A 20,955-nucleotide genomic window follows, 5' to 3' on the forward strand; every position below is an offset into this window, starting at 1 on the left:
AGTCTGTCACAGGTGCACAGCAAAGTGGAATATTGATACCCGAATTAGATAATTGTAGCTGCATAATTTAGATTAGATTATAAAAGATCTATGTATCTAGAATCTTTCTCCTTGTTTTATTAGCGTGAAACTGTGGAATTTGACACCGCTAAGAGAGAGTTCGATTTATTTATATTGCCTTTTCGCTAAGATAAAATTAATATATTGTGGAGAGATTGTTTTTCTAAAGTGTGAATTGCCAATAAGTAACTGAGAATTTCAAATTTAAAGGTAAAAAAAAGTCAAAATGATAACAGAATTGATTTGTAAAATGTTTCTAATTCACATCAACATATTTTTGGTCTTCAACTCACTATATTTATTGTTAGCAAAAAAAGCCAGTTATCAAATTAGCAAATAAAATAAACATAAAACAGTGGCCCAAAACAATTCTAACAGGTTTTGCAGATCTGGGACATATTCAGTTAGAAGGAAACTATAGTGCTACTTTTCCTAGCCCTCTGGCTCCCTAAAGTGCACCCCTCCGTCGCCCCCTTCCCGCCTGTGGTGCAGAAGGGGTTAAAGACCTTTTCTGTCACTTACCTGATTCCAGGGCTGAGAGACATGTCCCTCGGCGCTGGATTAGGCTCCGCCTATGCTCCTCCTCCGCCGTTAGCCGACGGAGGGAGGGGTGGGGACCTAAAGTGCATGTGCGGCAATAAGACTTCCTCCATAGGAAAGCATTGTATAATGTTTTCCACCAGGGCGCGGAGTAGGGATCGACCGATATTGATTTTTTTTTAGAGCCGATAACGATAATCTGTGAACTGTCAGGTCGATAGCTTTACTGTATTAATTTTTTTTGGCAAATCCTTTTTTTTTATTAAGTGGTAAATGAACAAAATATACATGCCTGTCAGATTTGTTTTTGTGTTTTCAAGCATATTTATATGTGTGTTTAGTGGATACAGTGAGAGTATTTGATTAGTAAATGCAGTGTGTGTGTGTGTGTTTGTGCATTGGATGCTGTGTGCTTGTTTGTGTAGTGGATTCAGTGTGTGTGTGTTTGTGTAGTGTATCTCTCAGTGAGTACTTCCTTTCAGTCCGGCCAGGTACACGAAACATAAGTTCCTGTACCGCGGTGTGCACTGCTGCGCTCGGCCACGCTACACAGAGTGCCTGGCATGAGGGAGCCCTGTGCGCCTACCTCCTGCAGGTCACTCCCATCTAGCACCTCCCCCCCCCCCCCCCCCCCCGGGCCAGTGCGCCCTAAGGCGGCCACTTGTGCCGCCTTATGTACGTGCCGACCCAGCCATTCATTATCGGTATTGCTGATACCAATAATTCAAAAATACAATTTTAAAAATTGGAATAACGGCCGATAACATTGGCAAAACCGATAATCGGTCGATACCTAGCGTGGGGTGCCGCTGATTGCCCTCGTGCATAGTGTGAGGACATCCAGCGTCAGTTAGGTGACCAAAAGTCCCTAGAAGTGGAGTTAACCCTCGAAAGGTAATTATTGCAGTTTATCACAAACTGCAATGATTACAATTGCAGGGTAAAGGGATGATGAAGCTGAAGTGGTCTGGGTACCTATAGTGTCCCTTTAACTGGGAATTGTAAATACAAATAGTGCCCAAATGTTAAAATCTCAATGAAATCTCCAGGCAGCCATTAGAGGTGCTTCCGCAGCAACAACCAAATTAAAACTGACAGAACGTGTGTGGCGCTGGCCTCGCGTCTCATCCCCATGCTCCTCTAGGAGCGAAATCAGATTGGACATATATCGTGGAAGAGACTCCTCCATGATTTCGCGGTGGACGGTGGTGGAGAAAAGTAAATAAAGATATGTTTTTACTTTGCAAAAGGGGGTCTGAATCTAAATAGGAATCTAAATAGGAACCATAATGAACTATTAGTGATGTCCCGAACAGTTCGCCGGGAACTGTTAGTCGGCGAACATAGCTTGTTCGTGGCGAATGCGGCGGGCGAACATATGCGATGTTCGGTCCGCCCCTATTCGTCATGGAGGTGGGAGGGAGGGTCTGCTGCTGATTGGCTGGAATGTGTCTGCTGACTGTGAGGTACAGGGTCATGGTTTACTCAATGATGACGAATAGGGGGCGGACCGAACATCGCATATGTTCGCTCGCCACGAACAAGCTATGTTCGCCGGCGAATAGTTCCCGGCGAACTGTTTGGGACATCACTATGAACTATATTTCCTTTGTTACTTCAAAGAGTTTTCTACATATCTGGCTTTCAACCAAAACATTTGCCTAGAAAGAATTAAGCAACGTATTTGCTTGAATCAAACAGTTATCAGTAATAGTAGCTGATTAAAAAAAAAATCTAAAAAAAATTTAATTTATTTTTATTATAATTCTTCTTTTTTTTTTTTTATTATGTTTATCAATGTGGCAGCTATACCATGGAAATCTTTGGTGTGAATTATTTTGATAGCGGTTGGCATTGGACAAATGTAGCGTGATTGATCGATACACCGTGTGTACGATGGTTTTCACTGAACGTTGTGTTCTATGTGGAAACTTTCGGTGTTTAAAGCTATACAGTGCCTATGTTATAATATATTGCCAGTATGCCCTTGCTTAAAGCAGTTATATTGATGTGTTTTATTTTTTATTTTTTTTGGTTTGCTTTGTCTTTTCTTTTCTGTTCTCTTTAAGTTAATTATATAAATTGAAAAAAAATGTGTTTGTTTTAACATATACCTCTATGTTTAATTGTTTTAATGCGTTGGAGGATTGCCTTTGGGGTACCCCATACGCGAATGTTATAAACTTTCACATAATAAAATAAAGAAATTAAAAAAAAAAAAAATAATCTGATGATTGGCATTATTTTGTGAATTTGGGACTCAGAACAATCATGATCTTGTGTTTGAAAACTAGATGAAAGAGTTCAGAATCATATTTTTGGTATATATTTAGAATTTGCCATTCAGAGTAAAAATTATCATGTTCTCTAAAAGTAGGTGAAGGTTCAAAGTGGTTAGCTGTGTGTGACAAGTGACAAAATCCACTGATGCAGCTATGTGACTCACAAACAAAGGGTTAGACATTCTCCCAATCGTCTAGTCTATTGTGAACTAGGGTGTGTGTGCATGTGTGGGAATAGAGGCAAGAGGTCATAGTTTTCAGAAGTGAATAAAAGATCTGTTAAAGCAGATATATTTTGCCGGTTGTACACTGTCAAAAAGCTGGGCAGAACCAAAAAAAAAAAAAAAATAATGATACAATATTAAGAAGACAATAATAAAAAAAAAAAAAAAAAAAGAAAGAAAAACCAGCAAGCACACAAAGCACATTTTTCAAGGCTACTTAAAGATTGTAGCAGAGTTTTCTGGAAACGTCTTATCATTCCTGTGTATAACTTGTTTTATGTTCACATGCATAATTTGCAGAGCTAAAATACTGATTCATTTTTGGCTGCCTTGCAATTATTTCCCATTCAGTTTAATTCGTAACGGCTAACGGGAAAAGGCATCTTTACGCCAGGTTCCCTGGGTCATGGTGGATGTTACACAGACCGACTTTTTTTATTCTTGTGTTTGAAATTGAGTGGAAAGTAGTATAAAAATGTGATATGGCCAAGAGGAGGCCAGATATCGTTGTCTGTACAATGTATGGCTGATGGCTGATTGACTACATGAACGCACACCTCTATCAGAACCAGTTTTAGATGCAATAATCAAAGTAATGACAGATGCGTTTCAATGTGTTCCATCATGAAATGCCATCTCTTGCTTTCCAAAGGACAATTCCCTGACTGGAAGTACCAGTTTCAGGGTTACTGCTTGGCCAGAGATCTGTTGTTTTACTGCACCAACAAGGTTACTCCCCAACTTGAGAGAATTATCAGGAATTAAAGTGAATTTCAAATCTAAAGAGGCTCTACCACTATAGTTACTATCCGCCCCCAACTCAAATTACAGACATGCATCGTAAGGACCTATGGAGGTTTACAGCATCTGTGAAAGTCAACAAAGAGAACGGATGTTGTAATGCTCCAGGAAGTGACGTGACACTGGAGGGAAGAGAACTAAGGGGTCAGCCAATGAAAAAGGCCACAGAGCTTAACTAAAGCTCCACCCATTGTCAGCCTGCAAGTTATGCGCAAAAAAACAAAAAACATTCATTACTTTCCCTTATGTATAATATGAAGAATTTTTTTTTTTTTTAAATCACAATTTGAGGGGAAAATAAATTAATAAAAAATAAACAGAGCTGTGTTCAGGGGGAGAACAACCCCCAAAACAAAACAGAAAAAAAAAATAGCAGAGTCATTTCAAGACCAGAGTGGTCAAACTAGAAGCAAAGCTGACTTGGAGAACCTTTCCAGTTTGTATATTTTAGCCTTAAACATAATTTTAAAAATAGTTCGCTAAAGCCGGATACTAGGTGGGAAAACCCTATTTATTCTATGCATTTTTCTTTATATTCGTTTAAGGTATTAGATGATAAGCCGAGCAGGGCCCCAGCTACCGTTTTTTTGCGCAAGTCAAATGTGTCTTGCTGCTTTGGAGAACGATTCAGCAAATATTTTAATAGTAATAATACTGGGGACAGACTCTGGAACTTCTTGTCTACACCAATGAAGCAGTTATAAAGGAATCAGGGAGTAAAAAAAAGGAAGAACGTCTGTGGCAAAAGGACACACGAGGACAGGTTACTGGAGAGCAAATATTGAATTAACCCATAGTAAGAAATTTGACTTTAGCTTCATTGTTTTATCCCAGTCTACGCAAACTGGGACCTGCAGTTAAAGGTACATTAAACAAAATTCTTAAGACTATAGTGTCCCTCTGCCCTCTTCGGCAGTAAATAGAGGATTAAAAAGCCTTTTACACTTACTGCTCGCACATTAGCCCGTCCCCATAAGATAGCATTGTGTCAATGCATTCCTATAGAGATTTAGAAGACGCTGGACATTCTCATGTGGAGCGTGAGGACATCCAGTATAATTTCATGGAGTCAAACTCTATGAAAGGCCAGAAAGCGCCTCTAGTGTCCGTCTGAAACTGCAATGTTTGCAGCTGCAAAGCTAAAATGACAGGCACATTGTACCAAGACCACTTCAATAAGATGAAGTGGTTTGGGTGCCTATAGTGTCCCTTTAAAACTGCAGTTAAGTACCTTTCTTCCTCAGTCCACACTTTCTCTGTCTATTCAATCACCGACTTCCGAATGCAGCTCAATGAGAAGTCTTTGTAAGGCAGGTTTTCAAATTACAACCTGCCCATTTCTATTATATTAGGTATCAAGTGCTTTAGGAATGTGCTTTTAATGAAGTGATTTTACAGAACGAATTTTGTCAGGGCAACCTTGCAAATAAAACAAGTGCTGTTTTCAGAGAAACGGCACAGCTTACATTTTGCAATGCCAACGAAACCTGTATTCCTAATGCCATAAAGCCCTAGCCCATAATTAGCTTTAGAAACCCCCCTCCTCAATAAAAATTTGTTTACAAAAAAATAAAAGGTTTTAACTGCCCTTTTTCCATCACCGAAACTCAGCCTATGTTGCTGCTTGCTCTGCCTCCTGTGATGTCATTGCTTCCTCAGCAATCATCCAATCCACGCAATCAAACACTTGCCATAGGTATTACATCCAGTGCTTTCCTATGAGCACCATTTGGTCTCATGATAGAGTTTCACTCTGTTGTTTAGTGGCTGCTTGGAAGACAAATCACTAGAGGTATTTAGCCCTGCTATGTAAACATTGCAATTTCTACAAAACTACAGTGTTTTCCATCCAAGGGTTAAAACTACAGGGTTGCTGCATTCAGACCACTTCACTGAGATGAAGTGGTCTGGGTGCATTTCGTAGTCCTTTCATTTCAAAAGCAGAAGCATTTCAAAAATGTTAAGCTGGAAGTTTGGAGTTAAAAAACAAACAAAAAACTGCTGCCTCATTATAGAGATCTTTGTAATGAATGTCATTACAGCATCACGTGGATTGCTGGTGCGGTAATAACACGAACAAAGCTTTATAGCTGCACACTGTGCAATAGGTTAAGGGGTAAATACGGCTAACTCTAACCCTAAATATCCATAAAAGGAACATTACAATCAAAGGGATTTATTTATTTATTTTTTTAATAGAGAGATGCACACACACACACTCTCTCTCATATATATATAGTAAGACAAAAGAAAAGTCTTATGTGTCCTGATGAAAGCCCTGAACCAGGGCTGAAACGTTGACCTTGGATGATCTGAAAATAAATATCTCCATTTGGAAGACCTAGAGTGCCGGTATTTTTTCTACATATATATATATATATTATTTTTTAATTAGTCCCTACTCTGTAAGATTATTGCCTCCTCCAATTTGTTAAACAACATAAACTCACCCTTTTTTTTCCCAGCGCCAGAAGACAACCTAGCTATAGCTCTGATCAGCCTCCTGTTAAGACATCCTTACTGATTACTTGTGTCCAATCAGATGCTTCCCAAAAAGACAGCATCAGGACCCAGGGCCCATGCATAGAAAGTGCAACAATCCGCCAACAATGCCTCTACCTAAATCACAACTTTTATTAAAAAAAAAAAAGCCACATGGAGCATGCAGTTAAACACTATAACACTATAACAACTTAAAAGAGCCACTAAGCTAAATCTTCCTCTAACCTTACATTAACGTAATCCAAAAGGCAGTATTATAACCCGTGCAGCATTAATCGCTCTGTAATTACACCTATACTGTATGTTCTTATAGAAGCAACGTCATTTCAGAAACACTGTAATAATAGTGGTAATTTGAAATGCAACATTCTAAATGCAACAGTTTCAATGTTTGCACTGTAAAGGTGCTTCAAATAACCACACATATTGCTGAAAGAAGAACAAGGGGGCTGAGAGGGGACATCTGTGGGGGTCCTCACACTGGAGAAAAAAGTAAGAATATTCATGGATATGTAAACATGGAATATAGATTACATATCCATCAACTTGGCATGAGAAGTCATCTGATAAAAGAAGATGGGTCTGGAAGGATTATTAGCTTCTCTAAAGCTGGTGTGAAGGGCTGATGAAGATCTGCATAGTGTACACACACACACACACACACACACACACACACACACACACACACACACACACTTAAAAAAACAAAAAATATAATACCCCCCCCCCTCTGTTGTCTGTTCATTCATTCATTCTATTGGTGTGATGATCCATGATATGTCTGTAAGACAGGGATAACCTTGGCTCTCCAGATGTGCCAGGACTACATTCCCCATGATGCACCATGTGCATGCAGTAACATGTGGAGTGCCAGGTTTAGCAGTAGGACAGACAATGGAACTGGGAAGCCATGCAGGAATTAATGGGAGACCCAGATAGCATCCTGCAGACCAGCAGCCCCCAGGACTGCGCTACCATAACCACATCCTGCCTGCCTCTGATAGCCAGAGGAGGTATGACCGAATAAAACCAGATTTAAAGACACAGTAATCACCGACTCCCACCCAGCAGGCTCCCACGACTTACCTCCGGTCACCACACGCTGACAACCTGTCCTTCCCAGCCGGCAGGCGGCCGCTCTCTCTCTGCCTTCTACCGGGTGCGCCCTGTCACATGGAACTAGCAAACCCCGCCCGGAGCATGCCGGGAGCTGTAGTTCAGCTCTAAGAACGCAGTCTTTTTTTTTTTGGAGCGTTGCATCATGGGATTGCTAATCCAACCAAGGAAAGGGTCTCTCAGGTGGTTTGGCGCAAAGGATGCTGGGAGCTCAGTAGGTGCAGTCACATTACCTCCCAAGTGTCCCTGTTTCAGAGGGACAGTCCCTAGTCTCAGGGCAACCCCCCCCCCCTCACAATAGGGACTGTCCTTATAAAATATGACATGTTTTACATGTTATGAGAGATGCTGTCATGCAGTATGTTTTATATATTCTTTCTCCTATAAATAATGTTAATAAATGTTGCTGCAGCAGTAATTGAGATTGTCCCTGTTATATTCAAAAAGTGTCAGTGTTCTTCACTAAATTCAGAATTCGAGGTGAATTCACAGTGAGTTTAAAATTTAAGATCATAATAACCGAAATGTAAGAAAAAAATTAAAATATCTAACTCACCTACTCTGGCCTTAAATTTTAAATTCACTTTGAATTCTCACTTTTGTGAATAATTCTATAAATGTAAATTGTAGTAAATGTCCCTGAGATTGTTTACGATATACAGATTATTCTCTATATGTAAACGTGTATGGGACTGAAAACCAGATGAAAAAGATTTGCGCTAAAACAACACGTCACTAAATCATCTCTGAAAGTTGGTGCAGGATTTTCCATCAACCCAGTTTAGTACTCCATCACATTCAGAGTAACATGATGTGGTTCCTGACAGCCAAAAAGATGAAGATGGTAGCAATGAGAATACATTATAATACCGCCTTCTGCAGTGGTTATAGTACCACTTGGATTTGTCTCACAGTAAGATTTAAACTGTTTTTAAAACTTACCTCTGTCTCCCAGATGACCACGGTTTGGCCTCTCTTCACAGATATTGCTAAAGAGGAATATCCCCTTCCACATAAGATGTATAAATGTGTCCCTATCAGGACAATGAATGAATTGAACAAGATTATTCTGCTAAGGCAGAAGGGAAACTATCGCTTTTGTAGCATCTATGAAAAGGAGCTGGACGCAGGCACCCAAAGAACCCAGGTAAGTCAAACCATTTGAAAGTAGTTTGACTCTTGGCAACAGTACAACTGACACCATACCAACTGCAGCCTATTATTATTATTTATATAGCTCCAACAAATTCCGCAGCGCTTTACAGTGGGTGGACGAACAAACATGTAGTTGTAACCAGACAAGTTGGACACACAGGAACAGATGGGTTGAGGGCCCTGCTCAATGAGGTTACATGCTAAAGGGAGTGGGGTAAAGTGACATAAAATGTAAGGATAGTATTAGACTAGTGACAGATGCAAGAGAGGGATCAGTCGGGAGCTATTAACAGTTTAATTGATATGCTTTTATGAAGAAGTGGGATTTTAATGATTTTTTGAAGGAGTGGAGACTGGGTGAGCATCTAACGGTGGAGAATAGTGAGTTCCAAAGGAACGGTGCAGCCCTCGAGAAGTCTTAAAGGCGAGCTTCAGAGGTGGGAGTAAGGACAGAAGATAGACGTAAGTCTTCAGCAGAGAATAAGGGCCTAGACGGGACATACTTATGTATTAGGGAGGATAGATAGGTTGGAGCAGCATTATGTAGAGATTTGAAAGCAAGAACCAGAATTTTAAATTGAGCCTTATATCAATGTAGGGACTGACAGAAGGGTGAGGCGTGGGCGGTGCAGGCGGACACGAAGATGAGCCTCGCCCCCGCATTCATTATGGACTGTAACGGCGCAAGTTGGGAGCACGTAAAACCACTGAGAAGCGGATTACAGTAGTCAAGGCGAGAAAGGACAGTGGAATGGACCAACACCTTAGTCGCATCTGGTGTTAAATAGGGTCGGATGCGCGCAATGTTTTTGAGATGGAAATGGCAGGATTTGACAGTAGACTGAACATGAGGCGTGAAGGAGAGGTCGGAGTCAAAGAGAACACCTAGGCAGCGAGCGTGCGTGGTGGAGCTGATGTTAGCACCGTTGACTTGGAGGGAGACAGACACAGGAGTAGCAACACTTGAGAGAGGAAAGACCAGAATTTCAGTTTGGTTAAGTTGAGTTTAAGGAAGTGGGCAGCCATCTAGTTAGAAATAGCAGAGAGGCAGTCAGAGACACTAGTCAAGAGGGGCGGGGAGAGATCAGGAGAGGACAGGTAGCTTTGTGTGTCATCTGCATAGAAATGATATTGGAAGCCAAAGGAGCTAATGAGTTTACCAAGGGAGGCAGTATAGACGGAGAACAGTAGGGGACCAAGGACTGAACCTTGGGGGACACTAACAGAGAGGAGTTGGGGAGAAGAAGCAGAACCAGAGAAAGAAACACTGAAAGGGCAGGAGGAACACCAGGAGAGAGCAATATCTTGTAGACCGATATTGCGGAGGATGAGAAGAAGCTGTTGATGATCAACAGTGTCAAAAGCCGCAGAAAAGTCAAGGAGAATATTGACCACGAGATTTTGCAGCAAGTAGATCATTGGATACTTTGGTCAGTGCCGTTTGCACAGAGTGCTCAGGTCTAGCAGAAAATTGAACTCGAGGAAGTCTGTCTCGCATACACAACTCTTTTAAGGATCTTGGATGCAAAAGGCAATAGCGAGATAGGACAATAGTTGGACAGGGAGTTAGGGTCAAGGTTGGGCTCCTTTAGAATTGGGGTTACAGTTGCTTGTTTGAAGGGTGATGGAAATATGCCAGAGGAGAGAGTTTAAGAATTTTAGTCAGAGGTAGAGAAAGAGAAGACAGAGTACGGATGAGATGCGAGGGAATTGGATCTAGGGAGCAGGTTGTGGGACGGGAGGACTGTAGCAGAGCAGAAACCTCTTCCGCTGTAGCCGGTGCGAATGAACATAGAACAGCAGAGGGAGTGAGGTTAGGGGAAGTATTGTAAGGGGAAGATGAGAGATCTCTTACCTGATTGTAGAGATCTTGTCAGTGAAGTGAGTTGCAAATACTGAGGCGGTCAAGTTAGTAGGTGGAGGAGCAACAATAGGGTGAAGAAGAGAGTTAAATGTGTGAAATAGTCGTTGCCCATCTATGCCTATGCCCATCTCCTATTCTATTCTTCGAGCTGTTTGTACTATGGGCAGAGAATGCATATGGACTGGTACCACTTGGCACTGGGCTTAGGGTTGCCAGATCTATCCTCTTTTCATACACATAATATCGCTTACATATTGATGAGGAGCTACCTGGTGCTATGTAGAATTCAAATGCTGCAGATTGGGAATTAGCATATGAATAATACATACACCAGAACAGTATCTTTTTGTGTTATTCCTCAACATGAATGAGTGATTTGTATCCTAGAAAGCAAGACGGAACTAGCATTCCTACGTGGTTTTCTAAACTTCTTCCTTTCATATCAGCACAAATATCAAGGCTCCTAGGGTAAACCACCTTAATCACTACAGTCTGCTTTACTGGTTATGGTGCCAGGAATCCCTAGTGCCATTCCACTATTAAGAGCAAAACTGTTTTCGAACACGCAGTCTCTGCAAACACTTCATTACAGATATCGCTAAAGCAGAAATTCCTCTTTTGTAATATTAGTTTTGTACAAATATGGGTGGTGTTCTTTGTCTGAGGAAATTGCTAATGCCAATAACTAAATTGTGCTTTAGCGAATATCTGCAAAGGAGGGCCAGAGCATGGACAGCTGGAGGACCCAGATAAGTGTAAAACTGATTTAAAACGGTGGGACATTGCCTGGGGACTCCTGGCACAATATTCATTTCAGTGTGCAGTTTTCAGTGCACTTTTATGACTATGAACATCTATTCCATTTAGCCGGTTGGAGTAGTACAACCAATAGTGTGCTCATGGCTGCCATCAGACATTTTGGAGCTCTTCACTCCTACAGTTTTCTTAAAAGGAACAATCTGGGCATCATAACCACTTCACCTCTTTGCCTTGTTTCCATTCCACAATTCGAACTGATCCTCTAGTTTGTAAACTCGTTTGAGCAGGGTCCTCAGCAACCTATTGTTCTTGTCAAAATTTTTCAACGTTTGTCTCTATTGTCCCCTTAAAGAAACACTATAGTAATACAAACGTGTATTCCTGACACAGTAGTTCTCCCTCCCTTACCCCCAGTTAAATAGATGATTTTACTCACTTTTTTCCAGCGCCCCACGGATCTCATCATGGCCGTCCCCACCCCCACTCCTCCCCCTTGGTGGAGATGATAAAACTTGATGTTCTCACCCAATCCCATGCTTTCCTATAGGAAAGCATTGGGAGGCCATCGCCAATCAGCATCTCCTTATAGAATGCTTTATGGGGATTTTTCAGCATCTCCATGAACGTCAGTGCTGCACAGTGTACAGCACTCACCCAGGAACACCTCTAGTGGCAGTCTGAGTGACAGCCACTAGAGGTGTCCCTAGGCAGTATTGCCTTTTCCTTGATTGGCTTAAAGCAGTCAGCTGACTCTCTAAGCCAATCAGTAGCTCTCCATTGATAAAACGGTACATTTATTTTTGTTTTGTTTTGTTATCAATGAGGAGCTACTGATTGGCTTTGTGCGTCAGCTGACTGTTTAAAGCCAAATCAGTCGAGCCCTTGCCCGGAGGCACTCTGCACTTCCTGAAACTGAGATTTAGAAGCAGGACCTGCAGATCGAAGCTGGATGCACACTTTGGGATTAATCCATTTGATAACGGTTTAACCACTTAAGGTAAGAGTGCGCCTGGGGGCCTCCTAGCACCATAACAATTTTGTTTAGCTGAAGTTTTTATGGTGAGACTTGTGACGGTTATTTACTAAACTTAGAGATCAATGTGAATTTCAGATTTAAAGGGGCATGCCACAGCTCAAATAAAAATCATTGTTTAATATATAAAACCCCAATTAAACATTTCATGCATTTAGTTATGTATTTTTTCATTGGGGGTATATCTAAAAACAACTTCAGAAAACTACTGTTCTCTTGTCTGCTGCCTTTGCAAGCCCACCCCTTCTAACGCCGCCCATACTTTCTGTGACTGTCCAATCACAGGCTTCCCAATGCAGCTCAATGAGAAGTCTTTGCAAGGCTGGTGCTCTGAGCAAATACCTGCCTGTTGAATTTAGCTCTATTGAGCTAACTAAACCAGGAAGTAACAGAACTTGTAGCCTGATTGAAAGCCAGGGGGCTTTAACAAGGTCCAGTTATTTATAAAAGTGACAATTTCTATTGGTATCTGCACTTTTTTTTAAATGAAAAAGAGGACACACTCTTCATGCGAGAAGCATTTCAGCAAGCTGAAGTGTTTCAGGTTCTGGAGTGTCCCTTTGAAGGCAAAGGAGCTGAACTAAAAGAAGAAAGCCTGAATTGCCCAATTAAAAAAAATATAATAAAAATTGTAAAGCCTTTAATGAATGTTTGTGAGTCATTTTCTTCCACAGGCTCTGTGGCGCAATGGATAGCGCATTGGACTTCTAGAAAGCTGAAGGCATTCAAAGGTTGTGGGTTCGAGTCCCACCAGAGTCGCATTTTGTATTGGATTCGTGCTCTACATATCTTTCTGAAAAATTGAGTGGCATCTGTCATACTGAAAAAACAATAGAAAAATTAAAGGGACACTCCAGTCAACCTTAAAGCGGCACTGTCATGCCGAACTTACCTTTCCCCAATTGATTCCTCTTCTCTTCCTCTCTCAGGATTTGTTCTTCATTTCTTCTTGTCTGCTCTAGTTTTCTTTAAAACTTAAGAAAAAGTAGGGACTATTTCTCTTATGGAGGTTTCCTACGCGGTGACCAGCGGAGGAGCAAAGTGTGCGCTGGTCACAGCAATTTTTCCACAATCCTTACCTTTCCTCCCTGTTCCCGCGATGCTTCCTGTCACTTAGACAGGACGCCAGCAAAACTGCCGAATTGCGTTCTAACAGTTTCTCCATTCGTGTTAGAACGCAATTCGGGACATTGTTCGTTTCGGAATTTCATTCAAATGAATGAAACTCCGATCCTATTCATTGCTGTGGCTGCATCTTGCAGCCGCTTAGTAGATAACTCCCTAATTCCCACGGTATCAAGGAGCTATCTACTAAAAGGCTGAAAGACCTAAATTTTCAGCCAAATGTACTAATACTAAGTAAATATTACTTAGTATTAGTAAATTATACTAGTATTATACTTAGTATTAGTAAATTATGCCCCTACTCGCTAAACTGCGAGTAGGGGCATGTCTATTAAACAGTGAGCAGCCTCTGGCTGCTTACAGTAAAAAAACAAAAAACAACAACCTACTCACCGCCCCCCCTGCGCGGCGGGTGAGTGCCCCCTAAATAACAATAAGGGGGGGGGGGACCTACTGTCCTCCCCCCGGCCCCCACCCATGGGCGACGGGTGGGGGCCCTAAATGACAAAGGGGGAGGGGCCAGGGGGGGGTGGACAATAGGTTCCCCCCCTCATTGTGATTTATGGCCCCCACCCACCGCGCAGGGGTGGGGGCTGGGGGGAGGACAGTAGCCCCCCCCCGTGTCATTTTACACAGCGTGTTCACAGCTGTTTTTTTTTCAATTGATTAGTGTTTTTGTAAATAATCGTTACCAGTGGTTTCATAATTTGTTAAATCTTGCTATAGTACACTCAGCTAATTAACGCTAGATGTGACAACAATGACACACTTTAGCAACAGGGTCTAGCCATACCCACTAAGCATGTTAACTGTGAGAGCTGCAGGATTAGCCAGATACTACAATACTAAAAGCTGAGACGTATAGGCTCTTCGTGCAACTATGTTTTTTCTCTAATAATATAAAATGTGCACTGTCTATCAGGTCACACTACTGTCACACATTTAGCATATATTTAACTGTACATCGTGTTTATATTAGGATTGTACATTACAGGTGTTCCTTATTTGTCACTCCTCTGAATACTCTTCCCTGACATGTGCATCTTGCTAAATCATTTAATCCAAACGAGAACCTAAACTGTTGAAATATTGATCTCATTAACCTAAAAATGTGCCTGACTAACGAATGCTACAACCTGTATTACAAATGTTTACCATCTTATCCTGATGTTGCTGTTGTGGCGCACCAAAGCTTCTTGTTACGTCTGTGCACAACAAAAATAAAGAAGTAAAAAACAAATCTATTTCTTGCGTTTCATGTGAAGAAGAGACAAAAATTGTCGTACTGGTAGCATAGCTGAGTTAGAGAGTTTTTCCATCTTGGCATATTGAATTGACAATTACAAAATAATAATAATAAATAAAATAGAAAAGATAATTAATAAAGATAAAAACGAGTAAATTAGAATCTTTTCATGAGAAATATTAATAAAAAGAAAATCTAAAAAAAGAAAAAAATATATATCTTCGTTACCAAATTACCATGTGATGGCTTGTCTTATACTGGCTCTGTGGCGCAATGGATAGCGCATTGGACTTCTAGAAGGATGAAGGTATTCAAAGGTTGTGGGTTCGAGTCCCACCAGAGTCGCATATTTTGCATTGATTCATGCTTTACATTTCTATTTGTAATATTTGTCATATAAAATGTTAGTTCGAACCATTGAATTGACTATTCCAAAAAATACATTTAATAGAAAATATAAACCGATCTTCAAAGAGCTTGAAGTTGTTGCAAATTTCTCATCCTCTGCATTGAGATCTATTGTATTCCTGACCATATAGTGTTCCTTCAAATAGGGAATGCAAATTTATCGGAGCCCATGTCAGCCGCCTGTCACTTCCTCCCACCATCATGCAGAGAGGGAGAGGAGCACGAAGCAGCACTGGAGATTTAAAAGAATAAGTTGAGTTTCAGTGAGTGTGTATGTGTATGTGTGTGTCTGTGCGCACACGTCAGTGTGTGTATCTGTGTCATGGTGTGGGCATGTATCAATGTTTGTGTGTATGTGTCAGTGTCTATATGAATTTGTATACATTACACTGTGACCCTGATCTTCAAGAGCCGTCCCGACAAAGGCATAATGCCTTCTGAAGAGATGCCTCCCTCCAAATCAAAGTTGGAAACAAGTGACTTGTGCTGCTTATCGGACAGAGCCCTCAGTAAATAAAGCTTACAGTCTTTTCTTAAAGGATCACTATAGTGTCAGGAAAACATAGCGGTGCCCCCACCCTCAGGGTCCCCCTTCAGCCACTTACCTTAATCCAGCGCCAGGCTCCCTCGGCCGACGTCACAGGAGCAGAATGCGCATGCGCGGTAAGTGCCGCGCGCGCATTCAAAGTCTCCATAGGAAAGCATTTCTCAATGCTTTCCTATGGACGCTGTGCACGATGGAGGCATAAAATGTGCCTCTAGTGGCTGTCCGGAAGACTGCTGAAACTGCTATGTTTGCATCTGAAGGGTTAAAACCTGAGGGACCTGTCACCCAGACTACTTCATTGAGCTGAAGTGGTCTGGGTAACTATAGTGTCCCTTTAAGGACATAAAATTGCATATGGCAGAAGAATTCCATAAACACCTGAACTCTATCAAAGAGTACTTGCCCTCCTATGTCTTCTGTAAACTAGTCAGATTGATTATATTAGAGCTGCAGGAGCTGTTATACAGTGTGCATCACTCAAAGCTTCGCCTGCTCTTCCTGCAATGCACTTCCTGTATGAGAGGCTGTCAGTGGCCTGGTGGGAAGTGACCCCTTTCACTTCCTGTCCAGCCTCAGATACAAACACTGGAGGAGCTTGGTCAGCACTGAGTTCACATGAATGTTTATGTAATAACCACCCATAACCATTGCATCCACAGGCTCTGTGGCGCAATGGATAGCGCATTGGACTTCTAGTAAAGCTGAAGGCATTCAAAGGTTGTGGGTTCGAGTCCCACCAGAGTCGCATTTTGCTTTGGAGACCCTTGATTCATGCTTTACATTTCTTTCTGGAAAACTGATATGCTCAAATTCAACAACATACAAATTATGACACCTGGCATCTGTCACACTGTAAAAAGGATAAAGGCTTTTTAAAGTGGTTTGGGTGCCAACTCCCATCACCCTTAACAATGAGCGTGTAATTATTGCAGTTTTTATAAACTGCAATAATTATTTGCCAGGGTTAAGTCCTCCACTGGGGTTCTTAGATGACTTTTGGTCGTCTAAACCAGTGTTTCCCAACCCAGTCCTTGTGGACCAACAACAGCCCAGGATTTACGCATTTCCATGTTTTATTTCAATGGAGATACTGACCTTCCTGGCATTATAGTTTCCCTTTAAATGCTAATTAAAACCATTTAGCTGACAATTCCAACAGTTGGTAGTCACCCTTCCAATGCAATGCATTGAAATATGCAAACAATAGAAGTAAAAAATAGCATAACTGATCTTGAAAGAGTTTGAAATTTATGCAAACTTCCGTGATTTGCAGCTTCTGCAGTGAGATCCATCAAGGTAGCAAGTTATCTGGCAGTCCTGGTACTTCTATAACTTTATATGAGAAATTATGGGAGCAAGTCACCTGACCTTTTACATTGTGAAGGGCCTCTAGTGGCCGTTTTATCTCTAAAAAGGCAGTGTTTACATGAAAATGCCTGCAGGAACATACTATACTCACCGGAACTACTACATTAAGCTGCAGTTATTCTGGTGACTATAGTGTCCTTTTAAGGGTACTTAAACACTATAATCACTAAAGGTCACTGTAGTGGTTATAGTGTCAGGAATCACATCGCTGGTGCCAATCCACTAGTACAACTCAAACTGTTTTTAAAAAGTTTGACACTTACTTGATTACCCCAGGCACCTCATTAAAGATATCGCTAAAGCAGAAGTTCCCCAGTTGCATTATCAATGTTGCACAAGTATGGATGGTGTTCGTTGGCTGTAAAGTGTCAGCTGATCATCCAGTGAATTATATACAGAGTTGGATGAAATTGAAATTGCTAATGCAAAATAGGAAATGCTGCCTTAGCCATATCTGTAAAGGAGGGCCAGAGCATGGACACCTGGAGGACCCATGTAAGATTCAAACTGTTTGAAAATATTGGAAGATTGCCAGTGGACTCCTGGCACCATTAACACTACAGAGTGTAGCTTTGAGTGCACCTTTAAGAGATGATGAATTTAGCTCCTATCCCGCACAGCCAGTTGGAGCAGTACACTCAACAGTGTGCTGCATTTCTAAAACTTGCCGCACATGCGCATTCCGCTCCAGTCAGGAGCTGAAGTCGGCGGGGGAGGAGAGGTCACCAGCACCGAGGAAGCCCGGCACTGGATAAAGGTAAGTTGCTGAATGTGTTTTAACCCCTTCAGCGCCACGGAGGTGGGACCCTGAGGGTGGGGGCACCCTCAGGGCACTATAGTGACAGGAAAACCGCTTTGTTTGTTTTCCTGACACTATAGTGATCCTCTAACTCTTCCTTCTGATGCATCTTATTGTTTAATCTCCTATTATCGACTATTCCTTAGAAAAGGTCTAATAATGCCCTTCATTCATGGAAGGAATAATTACTTAAAACTTTGCTTAATGTCATTAGGTTTTAAGAAAGTAATTATGTAGTTATGGTACCGTTTGAATTGAAAATTTATAAATAATACTGAGAAATACTTCTACAGCCTTCTTTAAACAAACTGTCTGGGCATCATAACCACTTCATCACTTTAAAGTAGTTATGATGGCTGGCGTACCATGGTGTTATCCTTCAATTCACTGTTGCAACACCTCCCCACCACATCTGCTTTAGCTAACAATTCATGAGAGTCTGAGAGTAGTCATCATGTTGGGAAATTGATAAAGGCTTTCAAAATGCATGTTAGAGTGATAATAAATATACTAAAAAGATAATAAAAAAGAATACTTTTTTTGTCAATAAATGTTTGTGAAAAGACCACCCAAATATGTTTTCTCCATGGGCTCTGTGGCGCAATGGATAGCGCATTGGACTTCTAGAAAGCTGAAGGCATTCAAAGGTTGTGGGTTCGAGTCCCACCAGAGTCGTATTTTTGCATTGGTGACTCTCATTCACACTCTACATTCCTTTCTGGAAAACTGATGTCCACATATTCAAATGGCATCTCTCATACTGGGAAACTGATAGGGACATTTAAAGGGACACTCCAGGCACCCAGACCACTTCTGCCCATTGGAGTGGTCTGGGTGCCAACTCCCACTACCCTTAACCCTGCAAGTGTAATTATTGCAGTTTTTCATAAACTGCAATATTTACATTGCAGGGTTAACTCCACCTCTAGTGGCTGTCTATTAGACAGCCACTAGAGGTCACTTCCTGGGTTCTAGCACAGGTTTCCTGTGCTAGAGCGTCGCTGGACGTCCTCACGCTGTGTGAGGACCTCCAGCGTCGCTCAAAAACCCATAGGAAAGCATTGAAATGATTTTTCAATGCTTTCCTATGGGGAGATGTAATGCGCATGCGCGGCATGGGGCGGGGCGGAGACAGCGGCGAGGGACATCGCCGCTGTCCCAGGTAAGTGACTGAAGGGGTTTTCACCCCTTCAGTAACCGGGGATTGGTGGGTGGGAGGGAGAGGGACCCTCCAGTGCCAGAAAAACGGATCGTTTTTCTGGCACTGGAGTTTCCCTTTAATAATATGTTCATGCACATTCGGCGCGGGTGACGTCAGACAAGGATGCTGACGTCGGCGGGGGAGGAGAGGTAAGGGAGCCCGGCGGGGGAAAAGGGTGAGTAGTTGAAGGGGGACCCTGAGGGTACTATAAAACCACGCGGTTTTCCTGACACTATAGTGTCCCTTTAAAGGGACTCTCCAAGCAGAGGACTTTACTCACCTGGTTCCAGCGCCAGGAGCCTCGTGAAGCCGCGCCCCCTATTTCGTCAAAATGACGAAATAGGCGGGGGTGAGCAGGGAGCAATCAGACGCTTCCATTTGGAAGCGTCATTGCTCCCTTGTGCGCATGCACGGCTTCGCCACACATGCGCACATACTTCAGAGGGCGGCATTCATGCCGCCCTCTGAAGTCCTGAGCGCACTACCGCGCATGAGCACGATGTGCGCGCCTGCGAGCTGAGCTGACTGACAGCTCAGCTCGCGGTCTTTGCCCGCCCCCCATCTCTGCTGACAGGCTGGAGAGAGAAGGTGCGCACAGAGTGCCTTCTCTCTCCTGCACACGTCAGACGTATTTTAATACGTCTGACGTGTACAGGGCCTTTTTAGGGCCCTGCATGATAGGAAGTCCCTCTGGTGGCCGTCTGAGTGACGGCCACTGGAGGTATTCCTATCCTATCAATCAATGTAAACACTGTATTTTCTCTGAAAATACAGTGTTTACATTAGATTGCCTGCAGGGAGCTATAGATCATACCTGAACAACTACATTAAGCTGTAGTTGTTCAGGAGACTATAGTGTCCCTTTAAAGCCAATCTTTCTTTATACATTCTTGTTATGTGTGAGTAATTACACTAGAAGCTGCACTGCTTCCCCTATTACCCTACCCTCTTCTCTCCTTTACCTATGAGGTACCTGTGAATAAGGAAGAAATCAAGGGTTTGGTGTCACCAGAGTACACACACGCCCAAGTGACTTGAGCCCATCCAAAGAGGCTCTGTCCCATGTGAGTGAGACCATTGTAATCCGTACCACTATAACCACTTCTAAATTCGGTGTCACTACAATATTGCACTATGTTAGCTTTATTGTTCCAGATTTACATATTGAAACATATTGTTTAAAATCAGAAATTGTGTTAACCCATAGGGGTAAGTTTAAAACCTTAAGCGCTCCATTTATACACCAGTGGTGGGATATATACACTCTCCACTTCTGTGTGCATCTCTTTTGAATGGATCATTATGACTGGTTGTCCAGGCTCTTGTCTCCTTCGCAAATTTCAAGCTCTTAACTAAATTTTCCTTCTTCGTTAATTGCTTTTCTTCGTCCTCTTCCACATGATTTATACCTATGTTTGCATTATTTACTTTAATTTTATTCATTCTGGCGACACTAAGATACCTGTCTCTCATCTTACCACCCAGTGGACTCTTGTCTCACGTATTTGAGGATGCAGTCATATGCCTTGTCTGTTTTTATCATATGAGCTTTAGCATCTCTGCGCCATACTTCATCTATCTTACTATTACTAAAAAGTGTGCAGTTCCTCTAAATGTCATGACCATATGTTACACTGTCTGTTATTACTATGTCCAACAAAAATAAAGAATTATTAAAAAATGCAAAAAATAGCATCCCCTTGTCTCTCTTAAATTGAGTTTACCCCCATCCAGCATGAGAAAGCATAGCTAAGTTACAGAGTTTTTCTATTTCAGACATATTGAATTGATAATTCCAACTAATAATATCAAAAAAATTATAGTGTTATAAAAATAAATATATTTTTTTTAAAAATCCTTTCATAATTTTTCCTGAATTTTCCTGATTTTTCCTGATAAGACCACGTGTTGCTTTTTTGTACTCA

At 41.8% G+C, this 20,955-nt stretch overlaps 1 protein-coding gene and 4 non-coding genes across 5 annotated transcripts in view; 4 read left to right on the forward strand and 1 right to left on the reverse strand.

The window, feature by feature from the left end:
• The window catches only part of LOC134573109 (long-chain fatty acid transport protein 4-like), a 33,531-nt gene extending 25,954 nt beyond the window's left edge, over positions 1-7,577 (reverse strand). The window contains exon 1 of the mRNA XM_063432587.1: positions 7,496-7,577. The gene's annotated coding sequence lies outside the window, so the exon portion shown is untranslated. The remainder of the gene's footprint in view (positions 1-7,495) is intronic.
• A 5,432-nt stretch (positions 7,578-13,009) lies between these two features.
• TRNAR-UCU (transfer RNA arginine (anticodon UCU)) lies at positions 13,010-13,095 on the forward strand. Its single transcript is given in 2 exon segments — positions 13,010-13,046; positions 13,060-13,095. It is a non-coding gene; the product is annotated as a tRNA-Arg (tRNA).
• A 1,871-nt stretch (positions 13,096-14,966) lies between these two features.
• On the forward strand, positions 14,967-15,052 carry TRNAR-UCU (transfer RNA arginine (anticodon UCU)). Its single transcript is given in 2 exon segments — positions 14,967-15,003; positions 15,017-15,052. It is a non-coding gene; the product is annotated as a tRNA-Arg (tRNA).
• Positions 15,053-16,320: 1,268 nt separating this feature from the next.
• On the forward strand, positions 16,321-16,407 carry TRNAR-UCU (transfer RNA arginine (anticodon UCU)). Its single transcript is given in 2 exon segments — positions 16,321-16,357; positions 16,372-16,407. It is a non-coding gene; the product is annotated as a tRNA-Arg (tRNA).
• A 2,011-nt stretch (positions 16,408-18,418) lies between these two features.
• Positions 18,419-18,504, forward strand: TRNAR-UCU (transfer RNA arginine (anticodon UCU)). Its single transcript is given in 2 exon segments — positions 18,419-18,455; positions 18,469-18,504. It is a non-coding gene; the product is annotated as a tRNA-Arg (tRNA).
• Positions 18,505-20,955: the final 2,451 nt, after the last annotated feature.

Source organism: Pelobates fuscus, chromosome 9 (genome assembly GCF_036172605.1).
Source record: "Pelobates fuscus isolate aPelFus1 chromosome 9, aPelFus1.pri, whole genome shotgun sequence".
Classification (NCBI taxonomy): Eukaryota; Metazoa; Chordata; class Amphibia; order Anura; family Pelobatidae; genus Pelobates; species Pelobates fuscus.